The sequence below is a fragment of the Cryptomeria japonica genome, chromosome 6 (assembly GCF_030272615.1).
Source record: "Cryptomeria japonica chromosome 6, Sugi_1.0, whole genome shotgun sequence".
NCBI classification, from domain to species: domain Eukaryota; kingdom Viridiplantae; phylum Streptophyta; class Pinopsida; order Cupressales; family Cupressaceae; genus Cryptomeria; species Cryptomeria japonica.
Genome location: NC_081410.1, coordinates 115,921,152 through 115,935,889, shown reverse-complemented (window position 1 = coordinate 115,935,889; position 14,738 = coordinate 115,921,152).

Sequence of the window (14,738 nt, the reverse complement as noted above, 5' to 3'; positions counted from 1 at the left end):
CATAATATCAATCTCTACCTAAATTTGAGTATAAGCTAGATGGGCAAGAGCATTAGTTTCTAGTGAAAGAAATGATATTTAAGATGTTATCGATGCCATGTAAGCATGAATTAACCTAAAAGTGGAGTGGGGCATAAAGTAACCTAACCCACATTAGAAACACTAATAACGATATAAAGATGACGTGAAAACCTAAATACCAAGGCTTAAGGAGTAGAATATATTTCCACCCAAAACACAAACCATTCTCTACAATAATATCCCTATCCTCCATAGAAGCATGTAAGAATACAACAAATCCTCGTGCATAGAGGAAATTTCAATCAAATTGTTAAGAAAGTGTTGGCACAATTGGCCTATTTATTTATTTAAACTTGGCAGACTACATCAAACATTATTAAACTTACATATCAAACCGTTTTTGATATAATTTGACTCTTCTTGCAACACATCCTTACCTAATGTCAATGCAAGGGGATCCACTAAGTAATGAATAATGCAAAACCTTTTTAATGGTCTAATTGATGTGGTAATCCTAGGGTATTCACCATCAAATCAACCTCTAAATTGACTATTGAAGAGTCATTATAAAGAATGAGACTCCCATCCTCTAACCACAATTGAAGCATGAAGATCTATCTTGTAAGGAGTTGTGAGGGCCACAATACAATCCCCAAATTAGTTGAAGCATCTAGAATGTCCACAATGATAAAGACTTTGGGTTTAGGCTTTGTAGTATCATGATCAAGAGTAGGCTATTCCATTATCATGACTATGCTTGTAGGCCTATGTTGTATGAGCACTATCACACTCACATCTCTTACATCTTACTTGTGCTTACATGTTTCTTAACTAGTGTTCGTGGTTATTATTATCACATTATTTCATTTCAGTAGGGAAAAATTTAGGTCACCTTGCTTTACCTCGGTATATGTGCTTACATGATCACATCTTTGTATGTCATTTCATGATTATCAAATAGAAAAAACTTTGACCAGTCTTGCATTTTTTTTATCATGGTCATATGCTTTTCTCCTCAATTGTAACTCCTTACATCTTTTGTATGAAAGCAATTAGAAGGGGCACATATATGTCACTAATGTTCCTTTTGTGAGTTATGTTTTTAGCGACAATCTCATAACCATCCCCATATTGAAGGAACTTTATGCACTTTTTTCATTGTTAGAATCTTCTACGAAGTTAAAATCCTTTTTTCTTACTAAAACCTTATAAATTTCTACTTAGGTAAAATATCTTACTCTTCTCCTTTTTACTATTACTATTTTTGTAGATAGTTTTCAAGTAATTTTTACCTAAAACCTATTTAATTGTGTGTTAGATTCTAATCATTGTATGCATTTTCCTTTGAGTGTTTGACTTATTTATTTTTTGTTTTGATTTTTTTTTAGTTTAAAATTCCTCCTCATAGTATTTATCATGCACATCAAAGTGGGTTCCAAATATAATGGTGAAAATTGTATACCCATTCTTTTTTCCCTTATTTTTTGTGCCCACTTCAACTAGATTATCCTTTATGCAATAAAATTTCGATAATTGGCATATTCTTTTGTTAAAATAATATCAAAACCTTATCCTAACTTGTCCCCTTAATCACTTATCCCCAAGGATCAAATTTGATTCGTTAAATCCCTTTTTCCACACTAGTTTAGATTTTTGGGATTAAATTAACTGGATACCTACCATGCATGTATAATTGAACTAAGCCACTTTTTCCATACAAATTTGAACCCTAAAATCTTCTAACTTAAAATTCAAATTCGATGTTCCCAACCTTTGTGAATTTGTGTATGCTATGTTTTTATATTTAAGGACACACTATAATTCATCGTCTAGACCTAGAAAGGATAATTCATGAATTAATTATACAAGAGAACAATTAGAGAATACACATTACATCATCCCAAACATATTGTATGCTTATTTTTTGTCTTCTATATTTCTTCATTCTTGGTAAATTGATTCAACTAGGGGTTTTACCATAGGAGAAAAAATCCTCACCTAACAAGATACGAAATATTAAAGTCTCAATACCACCACACTTCAAACATAGGTACACCAATATGAAGTGCATCTATAATAATCACAAAATTTTTACCAATTCACTTTTGCTATTAGATTCATTTTTGAACTCCATATTTACTTTCACATACATGTTGATTTCAATCACATGTGTGAAGTTCAATTTTGTATATACAAATATGAACTAGAGAAAGATAAAACCAGCTTATATATTTTAAAGCATTCATTTGACAAAACCTTATTTTTTCTACATATTGCACGAGTCACATGTAGAGAAATGGGTCCAATAATCACTTGTGTGATCCTCCTATTTTCAAGAATATATCCCTCTACCTTCAGTGGCTCTCTTAGTTTGAAAAGAGAATATAGTAACAGAAGCTATGTGCATATAGCTTCTGTTACTATTTTCTTTTCCGAAAAGCGAAAAAAAAGCTAGACATTCTAGTTATTTCCCCTGCATGTTAAAATTTCTCTTTGATTTGAATAAAAATTAATTAGTTGTGTTTATTGTGATGAGAAAATGGAAATAAAGATTGTCTGGAAAATTAGGTTTAGATTTAAGGGAAAATGGGATTTGATTAGGTCTATTTGTTTTTTGTGTTTTGGAATTCTAAATTCGAAGACTTAAATGAATTCTGCAGCTCTTGATCTTTGCAAAGTTCTAAATTGCTCTTAATTTTATTTCATTTGAAAATTGGGGGTTAGTTTGAATAAAATTGTGAATCTGGGTAGTAGATTTCTTGAGTTCGAAATGGGTTAATCTCTTCATGCCTGTGATATTGTTCTGTGTTTTCATGTTTGATTTATTGTTGTCTTCATATATATATATATATATATATATATATATATATATATATATATATATATATATATATATATATATATGAGCAACATGTGCCCCTGCCTCCCGTGTTCTCCATACTTCGGCCGCTTGCTTTATATTCGCTGTGCAATATTGACTTTGACTTTTAAGAAATATTGAGTGTTGTGCGTAGTTTATGATTGGACTCTTCGGTTTGTAATATAAGATATATATAATCATAAATCTAATATATTACAAAACAACAGATCGATAAATTTAATTACATCAACCCCAAATATTGAACTTGGACTCAACTTTTATACTAGATAGTGAAAAAACCAATCCATATATATATATATATATATATATGTTACCTTCATTTTTTGAATTACATCTTTAATTGTAAATGACAATATCATGACAGTATAATGGATTAATTGTATTTTGCTATCTTTTTTTTAATTGAAGAATGAAATGTTGTCTCTATTGTGCAAAACCATAGAAATAGAATGAATAAAGATGTTTGGAATTTGGGATATTAGATCTTAGTGTTAAATTTGAATTAATGATGTTATTTGTTGATTAAGTAAAGTCATATTGAAATACTAATGTAAGAAGACTATGTGTGCTTATATATCTATTTAATTGTTATGATCTCTTTTATTATTGTCTTTTTATCTTTGGGAATGCTAATAAGATATTACACAATAGATGGATATTAGTATTGTGTTTCTTCTATAATTAGATAAGTATCAATTCTAATATGTAGATTAAAGTAATGTCTTTTATATGGAATAACTTAATATGGGAATCAAAGATATTTGAAAGCGGAATGGAGCGGGAATTCTAGATTTCAAAACTGGAAATGGCGGACTTTCTAGGGAAGGCAGATTTCCTGGGGAAAGCAATTTTTCAGGGGTCAGATCTGGCAACCAAGCAAGAGGACAGTAATCTCAAGGGTCAGAAGAGGACAAGGAAACAGTCAAACCGGGGGAGGAAAAAGATTCAACAACTGAGGTCCCACATGACAGAGGTAAAGGTACAAAATGGTCTTCGCTCTTTGGAGTGAAGCTGTTGGCTGAATCTGGGCTCCCGAAAGTTAAAAATATCTCAGATCCAGTTTGAGGGCTGGTTTCTATTTCTGTTCCGAATAAACTGGTAGATCTGATTGTTGCATGTTTAACCATGACCTTAGTGGGACGATTTTCTGGCTTTAGGCCTAACATTGATGTTGTTAGGAATTTCATAAGGAGGAAATGGATTTTAAAAGGTCAAGTGGATGTGGCAGAGCTACCTAGGGGGTTTTTTTCCTTTGCTTTTAACTCTGAAGAAGATATGAATAAGGCTCTATGTGAAGGCCCATGGATGTTCGACAAGTCAACTTTGGCTCTTCAGAAATGGGTCTCAAATCTCGCCCTTGATGATTCCTTCTTTGTTTCTGCGCCAGTCTGGACTCACCTCATGGGTCTCCCGCTAGAATTATGGAATGAGGAAGTCTTCAAGGGTATTGCAAACTCTTTTGGAGAACTTCTTTCGATTGATCCGATGACGGCGGCTAAATCAAGGTTGGTCTTTGCTCGCATTTGTATAAACGTAAATCAAATGACTGATATGCCCCAATCTATAGATATCATTTCTAAACTAGGAAATGGACCCAAGCCATTGAACATGAATCACTTCCATTTGCCTGTTTCCATTGCAAGAAATTGGGGCATTGGGCAAAATCTTGTCCGCTTAAGAAGAGAAAGGAAAGCAAGACTGACAACAATGTCAAGTACAAAAAGACCTGGCAAACGATTGATAAAAAAAGGAGACTCATCTACCGAGTCTGATCAAAATAAGGATGTAACAGAACTAGTAAATGAAGTCAAGAAGGATGAGAACAGTAATAATGAAAAACGAGATTGTGTCTGCTCTAATAACCAAACAGAGAGTTCTAAAGAAGGGGAGCAAGGTACATAGTTGAACAACAAATACAACCCAGAGGTCCAAGAGGTTGGATCCGTCAAGCCCCAATGAAGTTGTCCCTATTTCTTCTCTCTCAAAATCAGTAGAGGAAAACTATAATGAAGCTCAAGAGTGTAACTCTTCTGATATTGAGCCTTTATTTCTTTTAACTAATGAAAGAAGGAAAAATGAATAAGGAGGATCTCAATGGAGGGATTTAACTAGAAGCAGGAATAAGAAAAAGGCAGATGTTGGAAGCCAAAACAAAAAGCAGGGAAGGCCATCTCTAAATCATCAAAGGGAACAAGAAAGCTGGAAGAACCGTGCTGATGGAACACAGTATTCCATCGAGTCAGCCATATCCCAGGTTAAAGTATGAAGATAATATCCTGGAATATCAGAGGGCTGAATGCCCCTCATAAGTAGGATGTGTTACGAAACGTCATAAGAGATCATAAACCGGATGTGGTCCTCATTCAGGAAACCAAGATGTCCAAGGAAAAAGTGGAAAAGATTAGAATTTTTAAGAATAATGGTGTCATAGGATCTAGCTCAGAGGGAGCTTCTGGAGGAACTACAATTTTTTGGAACCAAAAAACCATCAAAGGTAAGGAAATTATCTCTGCTCTCAATAGGAACTCAGTGCAACTTGAGCATATTAAGGATAACTTTGTGTGGGTGTTAACTAATGTCTATGGCCTAACACCAAAACCAGGAGAGTTAAATATTTGAGAAGCCTTGCCGATGATAGACTTAAGTTTGCTGATCAAAGCTGGATTATAATGGGAGATTTCAACACTCCACTAAAAGAGGAAGAGAAGATGGGAGGTCTCCCCTTGCAGCTTGATGGGAAACAAGACCTTATGGAGTTCATCAATGATCAAGCTCTTATGGATGTGGATCTTCAGGGCAATAACTACACATGGACTAACAGAAGAACCGGAGCTGACTTGATCCAAGTAAAGCTAGATAGAACCTTAATTTCTCCTGAGTGGTTAACCAAGTATAGCTGATCCCTTGCTTCTGTTATCAAAATTGGGTCAGACCATTATCCTATCTCTTTTACTGCTAACTCTTTTTCGGCTAAAAGAAACTTCCCTTTCAGATTTGAAAAAGTGTGGCTATCCCACCCCTCTTTGGAAGCTTGTATCGCTGAGTGGTGGAATTTTGAGGTTCAGGGTATGACTCTCTTTAGAATAGCTAAAAATCTCAACATTTTAAAAGCCAAAATCAAAATCTGGAACAAAGAGATTTTTGGGGACATTTTCAAGAGTAAAATTCAAATCAAAACTCAAATTAAAGATGTTTAGGATAGAATTCAAGAGATTGGGCTGTCTGAAGAACTTAGGGTGGCGGAAAATGTTCTTTTGTCTAAATACCACACCATTATTTCTAATGAAGAGACATTCTAGAGACAAAGATCTAGAGCCTTGTTCTTGAAGGAAGGTGATAAAAATACCCCGTTCTTTCACTTAACCGCTCTTAAGCATAAGACAAATAACAATATTTCCAGATTATCTTGCAATAAAGGGATCTTAACGGAGGATAATAATATTAGAAAGGAAGCTATGGAGTATTTCAACACCTTGTTGGGAGAAGTGGATAACTTGGATATTAGTAATCAAAACATCCTCTTGCAAGCTATTCCTTCTACTTTGACTGTTGATGATAATAACTTTTTATCCCGTATTCCCTCAAATCAGGAAATAAAAAAGGCGGTGTGTTATTTTCAGGGAGATAAATCCCCTGGACTGGATGGTTTTCCAATGTTTTTCTTCCAAAATTTTTGGCACATCGTGGAGACAGACGTCTGCAATGGTGTTAAAGAATTCTTTGGCTCTAGAAGGCTCCTAAAGGAATTGAATGCTACCTTCATTGTCCTTATTCTGAAGATCCCAGGTGCTAACTCTCTCAATAAGTTTAGACCCATTAGTCTATGCAACTCTGTGTACAAGATTTTATCCAAGGTTCTGACCTCCAGGTTGCTAGAAATTCTTCCAAGAATTATCTTTGTCCAACAGAATGGTTTTGTCCCCGGTAGACAGATTCTGGATTCCATCATATCTGTTCATGAAAATATCCACTCCTTGAAAGTGGCGAATAAACATGGTTTCTTTCTGAAGTTAGACATGGCTAAAGCTTTTGATAGAGTGAACTGTCAGTTTCTCCTAAGGATCATGAAAGCGTTTGGTTTTGGTGAAAAAGTTATTTAGCTTTGTTCAACTTATGGAAACCTCCTCTTCTGCTATTTCCCCTATCATGTTTACCATTTTAGCTGAATGTTTGGGTAGATTTATTCTTAAAAATGTCGAAGATGGCAATCTTAAGGGTCTGAAACCATCTTCATCCAATGTCACTTGCTCCCATGAATAGTTTGTTGATGATTCTATTACTATGGGGGAAGCTTCCCTCTTAGAAGCTAAAAACATGAAGAAGGTGTTGAATACTTATGAATCTGCCTCTGGGCAACAAATTAATTGGGATAAAAGTTCTTTGTTCTTCATTAACACCCCTATTCAAAGGCAACCAAGGATTGAAAGAATTCTTGGTTGCAATATTTCTGAGCTTCCCTCTTCTTATTTGGGGCTTCCTCTGTGTATTAATCCTGAGGATTCTTTCTGGAATAAGATGGTGGATAGATTTAACTCAAAACTTGCTGGTTGGAAAGGGGTTGTCCTTAGTCAAGTGACCAAAGTTACTCTTCTTAAATCCACTCTCCAAAACCTACCTGTCTATGCTCTTAGTTTGTTCAAAATCCCCAAAAAATTTGCGGAAGCTATTGAAAGAATCCAAAAAAAGTTTCTTTGGTCGGGGGTGGAAGTCAAAAACAAAATTCCCCTAATTGCTCTGAATAAAATCTGTTCTCCTAAGACCTCAAGTGGGTTGGGTTTAAGGAATATTAGTTCCATGAATAAGGCTTTATTAGCCAAACAAATTTGGAGAATGAAAGGGGAGGAAAGATAATGGAACTCCATCTGGAATAACAAATATCTCTATATGCAACCTTCTGAGCAAGAATTCTTAGATGATTCTTTTATTGTTGATGGTTCAGCTATATGGAATGTTGTTCAATCTGCTAAAAGCTGGGCTGCTGCTGGACGAACTTGGAACCTTGAGGATGGTAGGAGAATAAGATTTTGGGAAGATATGTGGATATTGGACAAACCTTTGGAGGATGTTCCAATCATTAATGAATGGAAAGATTGGTTCAAACACAGGTTTGGGGAGCTGGTCAGAGACTACTGGAGAAATGGGAATTGGATTGATTTCAGCCAGCAGTGTTTGGGGCTTAAGTTCCTTCAGATTGCTCTCTTTGCTATAGTTCCTAGAGACAACAAAGATGACATACTGATATGGAGGGAAACCCCAGATGGGAAATACTCTGTTTCCTCAGCTGTGGCTATCCATAATGAATATGTGGAGGAAATTCCTATTTGGTTGGCTAAAGTCTGGAACAAGAAGCTAGCTCCTAAAGTTAATGTCTTTTTTTGGATTTTCATCCAAAACAAGGTTTTAACCCTGGACAACCTTCAAAAGAGAGGTTTTGTTTTTCCTAACATGTGTTCTCTTTGGTGCAGGGAAGAAGAGACTGACTGCCATATTCTTAATCAGTGTACCTTTAGTTAGGATATATGGAAAATTATCTTAAGTAGGTGGAACTTGAGCTGGGTTTTCCCGAACTCCCAAGGGGAAACTTGGCAGCAATTGGCAGCAATGGCACTGCCCCAATTCTAATTCGAAGATTGTGGAGACTTTGAGACTTACTCTTTCGAATATTATCTGGAATATTTGGAAAGAGCACAACAATAGGATTTTCAGGGGTAAAAGTGCTACTCCTAAAGTGGTGGCGGATAAAATTTACAGGAGTATATTTGAATGTATCTATGGCACTGATTATGGACCAGTTGCTAAAGATGACTTCAAAGATAGGTGGAACCTCTCCACTACTACCTCTAGCAAGGAAAAGGGAAGAGAAGGTCTCTTTTGGTGTTTTCCTCCTTTGGGGTGGATTAAGGATAACTTTGATGGGGCCTCTAAGGGGAATCTGAGTAAAGCTGGATATGGGGGCATTGTTAGGGATTTTGCTAGAAGTTGCTTAGTGGCGGTGGCTGGTCCTTTGGGGAGTCAAACAAGTCATTTTGCCGAAGCCTCAACTACCTTGAACACCTTAATTATAGCCAAGAATCTTAATCATGATAAATTATGGCTCAAAGGAGACTCACTTAATATTATTAAGTGTCTGAAGGGGGAGTTGGAGCCATCATGGTCAATTGAAAATATTATCTTGCAAGCTAGGTAAATTATTGCTAGTTTTAAATATATTATAATTCAACATGCCTTTAGAGAAAAAAAAATGGTGGTGGATTGTCTGGTGAACCTAGGGGTTAGTTCTAATTCCCAAATGATTTGGCACGGGGAAGATGTCAACATAAACATTAAAGTGCTCCTTCGAAGGGATAGATATATGGGAAGGGAAGGACCGCATAATCATGACAAAGCATATGAATAATTCTTGCCTTGATGGAAAGGTAATTATTGCCTGGCAGAGCGGCAGATCCCCAACCATTTCTTATAATACGTTGCACGCTTTGTGGGTCACCCAGTTCAAAATCTCGAGTAACTACAGGAAAGGAGTGTTGAGTTTGCAGAGGAACAAAGTTGATAATCCGAATTCGAAGATGGGAGGAGATTTAAGGAGGGAGGAACCTGATAATCCATCAACATGGAAAGCGATGTTGAAGGTGTGGGCAAAACTGGAAAAAGGATCCCTCACTAGCTTTATGGAGAAGCTTGCAGATTATGATAAAGGTAGGGTGAATCTCGCCATTACCAAAATTTCTGAAAATTGGTGTAATGGTTCCTTTAAAATCTATATCTATTGTGACTAGCATGCCCCATACTGGGCTTAATTTTTTTAGAGACCTTAAAGTCTCCAAAAACGCGGTTAATCTGTTCCCGCAGAAGGAAAAAGAGAGGGATAGAATTGGCAAAGCCACATGAGGTTACTATGAAGCTGCTAATATCAAGAAAATCCAGGGCTAGGTTTTGAACGCTATAATGGAATATATCACGGTTGAGGGTTGTTTCTCTAGGGCCCACACCTACCACTTTGTTCTTTTAAACCATTTCAGACATGACAAAAAGGTATCCCTACCCTACTACCTTTTCAGGTCCCTTTCCAGGTCCCTCAATAAACACAGTAAGAATCCCTCTAGTCCGGTTCTCCATTGTGGGCTCTTGCTGCTCATCTATGAGCATTGCAAAACCCTCACCCTACTGGAAAACAAGAGGTTATCCACCTCCCTGGGGAAGAGAAAGATGGAGGGAGGCGATTCCGACAAGGAGAAGTCATCTTCTAGCAAAAAAAGAAAGAATGCCCCTGGGATGGAAACAAAGGAAATTGAAAAAGAAGGCAATGAAATGGAGATGGATGATTTCGATGGTGATGACGACTAGAAAGATGAGGAGGTGGGTATTGAGGAGGAAAGCGGTGATAATGAGTCTGACAATGAAAGCCCTATCCACAGCGAATGCCCTGGCAAGGACAACAACGATCCTATGGAGGATGTGGATTACAAGGATAATGAGGAAATAGATGCAAATTCCGAGAGAGAAAGGAACAAGGAGCTTGAGGAAAATATGACTAAGGAAAGTTTAAGAAAGGACAAGGAAAATAACGGGTTATTCCTAGATAACGTCAAAAAACTTACCGATGCGAGACTGGATTATGATAGATGGACCTATGAACTCTTGGAGAACCTGGAAAAAAGGGGAAAAATACAGATGAGAAGAAGGAGAATGATGACAAAGAGCAGATAAAATGGAAGCAGGATATGGAGGAGAAGGTTAAATCACTGGAAGAAGGGAGAGAGGCCATGAAAATTTTTATGGGTATTATCCCGAATATCCTGTCAACTGTCACTAAAAATTTGGAGGATATAGCTAAGGTCTTCGATCATACTAGCTCTCCTAAGGTGGTGGTGGAACTTGACATGGATGATGAGACTATCCAGATTGGTAGTGGTGAAGCTACTCCAGTTGGTGGTGCTGCCAAGAGGACTAGGGTGAGTGTCAAGAAAGTTATGGCTGCTTTTGCTAAGGATCTCCCAAATCTCAGGGATAACATCAAAGAACTGCATGGGATTAGCAACACCCTGGATAATGCTCTGAAAAAAATCAATTAGCTTTTCTTCTTGGGTCTGGCCGGTTTTGCTGGCTTTGTGGGGCTTTAGCTGGTTTTATTTGGTTTTCTGCTAGCTTTTCGTCGGCCTATTCCTTTTTGTTTCTTGTTGCTTTTTCTGTTAAGCTCGAATTGTAAAGGTTTTCGGGGCCCCTTCAAAACCCGTTTTTACCTTAATCAAAAACTTAATATGGGAATAAAATGAATTATAATTATATGTATTGGGTTGGAAGGTAATAATATTAATTTGAGTTCATGAATGTATAGAAGATAAATTGGTCCTTTTGGAATTATGTCAAGAGTGAATTTCTATTATGTTTGGCTTTATGAGACCATGGTAATGGTATGTTCAGTCTATCATAGTTGGATTCTCCGATTGCTTAGCTTATATGTATTTCAGTCCCTGAGTCTAGGACAATGTTGGAGTTCCTCTTGTGCATGTTTTGCATTATCCTTGAATGTCATGATATTGGCATCTTGTATGACTCCCTTGGTAGTCAAGCCTTCGTTGTTGGACATTGTTCTATTGCTTCTCCTAATATTTTGGATCAATGGTTTATTTTTTGTGTGCTAGATGGTCATTCCTAGCCTATTGTTCTTGCTCCTTTTGAAGATCTTTTCTAGCAAGTGGACTGAGCCTTGCTATGGTTGAAATCCTTGTCACCTTGTGTTTTGGTTGTCATGGCCTTGTGACTTATATATTTTGATTCCTAGGTTCAAGTGAAGGGGGAGTGGCTTTCATTGGGGGTTGGGACCCAAAGTGGTCGCCAGGGGAACTCAATGGGAGTTTTGTAATCAAGTTATAACATAAAATAATGAACTTGGGTGGGTAGCTAGATAACATTAATAAAGATTAATCATCGATGCCTCTCTTACACTCAGGTACTTGTATAGGGCCGAGGTAAGTAGAGAAGTGCCTGGAATGGCTTCCACCAATCTTGTCCCTTCGAAAGGTTGGTGTGGTACACTAGTGTTTGTATGGGGGCTGGGGGTCAGGAGAGGTTACCAAGGTAACCCAGGATGGGGGCAGGGACCTAGTGAAGACCTACTAGGGTAAATCATGACAACCTAGAAATGACACTCTTCCCTATTGCTACCTAGTGGTAACTTGCATCTTTTGATTCCTTCTGTGGATTATTTTTGGAACACCAGAAGTGATTGATTATCTTATGTTGGTCTATCCTTTTGTGGATTGCTTCGGGCCTCTAGAAGTGGGTTATTGGCTTTGGTGTCTGCTTTGACATTTATGTTGTGAGCTTCTTCTAGAATCTATATTGTTTAATTCTCTTGTGAGCCCTTGTGTACTCTGTCTTGTGAATTCCCTTGTGAGTATATCTTGTGGATTCTTTTGTGGTTCTTGATTGGTACCTTTGTATGTTTGCTTCCGCCTTGTGGGTCTGACTGATATCTCCTAGCACGGGGGTGGACCTTATGGTACCACACGGTTGGGTGGAGTGCTATTGGCACCCATTGGGTTTGGCTCATCTTGCTTCATGATCGAGGAGGCTTGTGAGAAGATTGAAGATTGTTATTTTGTACCAAATTCATGTATTCATCCCATCATGGGACTCTTGGAGATTTGTATCTTGAGGTTCCATTTTAATGTATATGATGTTCTTATGTGTAATATTCAACAATATTATATGTATCTTGTATCTATGCATTTGAGCAATGTTGTTATTTGTATAGCAGTTCTTTTGTTGGGTTATGGATGATGTCCAACCTTGTGTGGCATCATTATGGGGCCTTGAGGATGGTTGCTAGATGTTAAATGTGTATCATTATTCATCTTGATGTATGTATCTCTATGCATGTGTAATGTAATCTTTTTTAAAAAAAATTATTCACTTTTTCATTGTCTATTTTGTTTTGTCCTCTGGGCCTCATGGCGGGGGGTGACACTACCTGAATTTGAATGTAAATATAACATTTAATTTATTTAAATTATATAATTTGTTCTTTATTATCCTATTTTCAACACCTTACCTTAGGTTCCATTTCATCATAAATATGTATTTGTGTATGCATGAACATATAAACATATAAACATATATACATATACATATACATATACATATACATATACATATACATATACATATTTGCATGTACACATATACATATACATAAATACACACACACAAAACCATACACATGCAAACATTTATTACCTTTATGTAGATAAACGCATACATACATACAAATAAATAAACTTGATGCATTGCATGCATAATATATGAAGTTTTATGAATCAATGGATTAAAAGATCATGTTGATACTCATATATTGGAACAGATTTTTTTTTTTTAATGCATTGCACACATAGTATAGGAAAATTTGGGAATCATATCATTATGTCTTTATTTAGTTGCTAAGATAAAAGCCTTAGTCTTAAGTAGGTGTGGTGTGGATTGTTGAAATGTTTGATTTGATCAAATGCATAGATTAAAGACAAGATGATATCTCCTTATCCTATTCAAATTCAAAAGAAAGTGTTTGTTCCATGAATTCTAGCATGATGAATTGATAGTGCGTTTTATGCAATGGTATTGCAATTCCATATGAATGTGCCTCTTGATCACTAGATATGCTTGACTTGTGAATGATTATAGTTAAGGGATAGTAGGAGATAAGGACTGAGTAAGGCAATATATGCATGTAGTTTAATTTGTGTGCATGGTATTAAATGGAAATTAAGTGGTGGTAAGAAAGATTGTGATATCAAGTTTCATGCTTAATATAGGCAATTGATTGATTAATGTTATGCGTGTTAAAATATGTCACTAAGTGATTAATTGAAGAACCAACACTTGTCTTTACTATAACTTGGTAAAGGTGATCATTCTATAGGTAGATATCTTGAATATTAATCATGTGTGAGTATATGCATTGTGTGCGTATATCTTCTTGCATATGTATTCATTCATAAAGGATAATTGCCCAGATTATCTTAAAGGATTGCATTGCAAAAATATTGGTAAAAGTAACTTGAGTATGTAAATATATTTATGATTAAAATGTTGGTGTGCACTCTCTAACACATCCAGGGCACTAATCCTGGGTGTTGTTTAGCGGCTACTACCTTTAGAGTGACTGATGTTGGTCGCCTCGTGATAAGGATTTTGGTGAATTGGTTATTTTGATTTGAGCTATTAATGTGGCGTTGTTAGTTTGATTTTTGGATGTTCTTGATCTTGTGGTGGCACCTGTCACACTTTATTTCTTGGTTGATTCACCATCAAATTTTCTCTCTTTTATGATTTAATGTTGTATTCAATGATCTTCACCTTTTGGATTTTCTCCTTGTTGTCCATAGTGGTCATTCAGTATGTCAAGTTGTGGGCCCTCATTCTATGTCAATGTTGTTCTAACATGTTCATCTCAAACCTCTAATAGTATGTGCAAGGGAGGACACTGCGGAGAAGTGCACTAGCCCTAGAGAACAATTGGATAATAATGACATTAGTAGAATATGAAATATGTTGGTAAGATGTCATGTATTGGAATTTTATAGATTTCATGAAATGTTTATTTGAAGTGCAGTGGATTGGAAGAATTTGTGAAATGTGAAGTAGATAAAGAAAAATAAACTGTTGATTTCATATCCTCATTGAATGTCTATGTCTCTATATCATGCAAGTGAATGAATTATAATTCCTTTTAATAATTGATTTGATGATGTGTATGTAAATGTTTGAATAAGAGTAGCGTAGCAGAAGTGTGGTAGAGACTGAGTAGGTTGAATTTTGCAAATATTGCTTTCTTTTG